The sequence below is a fragment of the Equus asinus genome, unplaced genomic scaffold (genome assembly GCF_041296235.1).
Source record: "Equus asinus isolate D_3611 breed Donkey unplaced genomic scaffold, EquAss-T2T_v2 contig_1, whole genome shotgun sequence".
Taxonomy (NCBI): domain Eukaryota; kingdom Metazoa; phylum Chordata; class Mammalia; order Perissodactyla; family Equidae; genus Equus; species Equus asinus.
In genome coordinates, this window is record NW_027224738.1 from 1,826,221 (window position 1) to 1,828,027 (window position 1,807).

Here is a 1,807-nt window from a genome sequence, read left to right on the forward strand (position 1 = left end):
TTTAGTCATGGTGTACTTTAAAACAGATTGGCCATTGCAATTACAACTAGAGCCTGGGGAAAGATATACATTACTTAAACAAAAAGTTACATGAATTAAAATGGCTTGCCTTCAAGATCCAGATAAAACAGATTGTGAAAGACTGCTTACAAAAACAGTGAAAATATAACATGCACAGATCAAAGACATAGAACATAGTGTTTAAAATAAATTCCTGGACAGAAATCAATATACCAACTTAAAGGACAAGTTTGGGAGTCACATTTTAACACTTATTTGCTGCGTGATACTGAGAACAATATTAGTTTCCCATGCCTCCATTTTCTCACTTAGAAGATGGGTGTCAAAGTACTTATATCATATAGTTGTTAATAGGATGCAAAGTAATGTATAAAAATTGCTTGGTGTGGAGCATAGCAAATAGTAAGTGCTCAAAAAATAGCCTCTCTTAGTATGGTAGTCTCACGTAATTCTTAACAACTTCCTATTATACTGATCAAAGAATTTAACTTTCTCTTCAAGCCTTATTAAAGGAGAGAGAATTACCATATGTTTAAATGTTAACGACTTCAGGAAATTAGACTCGTTTAGCATTGAATAATTTGAAGAATGAGACTAAGTTTGCTGTCATTTTAAATTTACACATTTCCCCAGCCACCTTTCTCAGGGCCCCCTTGACCTCGCTGTTCCTCAGACTGTAGATGAGGGGGTTCAGCACAGGGGTGAAGACAGTGTAGCATGCTGACACGACCTTATCAAGGTCAGCTGACCTGTAGGATTTGGGTCTCATGTAGGTGGAAATGGCAGCTCCATTAAAGAGTCCCACCACAGCCAAATGTGAGGAGCAGGTGACAAAAGCCTTCTTGCAGGCTTCTCTAGAATGCATCTGGAGAACAGCTGCGACGATAAAACTGTAGGAGGTCAGGATGAGGGAAAAGGGGACCAGAAGCATTAACACACAGCAGATGTACATTACATTTTCGAAGACTGATGTGTCAGCAGAAGCCAAACGCACCAGCATGGGGGCCTCACAGAACAAATGGTCGATCTCACGTGCACCGCAAAATGGGAAGCTCAGGGTAGCAGCAGCCTGCATGAGCCCATCAGCTGCCCCCAGGAACCAAGACCCCAAAGTCATTCTCAGGCATAATTGCTGGCTCATGAGGACAGGATATCTCAGTGGATGGCAAACAGCCACGTAGCGGTCATAGGACATGGCTCTAAAAGGAAACTCTCGCCGCCACCCAGTGTGAGTGAAAAAAGAGCCGCAGCACACAACCAGCAGGGGAGATGGACTTCTTGCCAGTCAAGTAGTCAGCAGCCATTTTGGAAATGATCGTGGCAACCAGCATCACATCCATGAGGGAGAGTTGGCTCAGTAGGAAATGCATGGGTGTGTGGAGCCGGGGGTCCCAGTAAATCAGGAGAAGCATGACGACATTGCCCATAAGAGAAGCAATGGCCGTTGTCAGCACCACCATGAAGAGAAAGAGGTGGGGTCTTGTATGTTTAAAGAGTCCTAGAAGAATGAAGTCTGATGTTGTGTTTCTCTTTTCCACGATTTCTTCTGGTGTGATTCTGCAAATGGAAAAATAGAGAAGGAAGGGACTTTCATCATCTACAAACCTTAGTTTGGCTTCATAACTTCTGCACATGTGCTGGATATGGAATCCAAGGTCCTGACTCAAAGCCCTACATCCCAGTTAAGATGGTTCTGCTTGACCTGTTATTCCACTTCTCTGTAACTCAGCCTTTCACTGTTTTAAATAACGTTAGTCTATGTATTTCACACAATGATATATTGGTT

The 1,807-nt window shown here is 42.7% G+C and overlaps 1 pseudogene; it reads right to left on the bottom strand.

Annotated features, from left to right (window-relative positions):
- Window positions 1-577: 577 nt before the first annotated feature.
- Window positions 578-1,481, bottom strand: LOC123284112 (olfactory receptor 2T33-like; annotated as a pseudogene).
- Window positions 1,482-1,807: the final 326 nt, after the last annotated feature.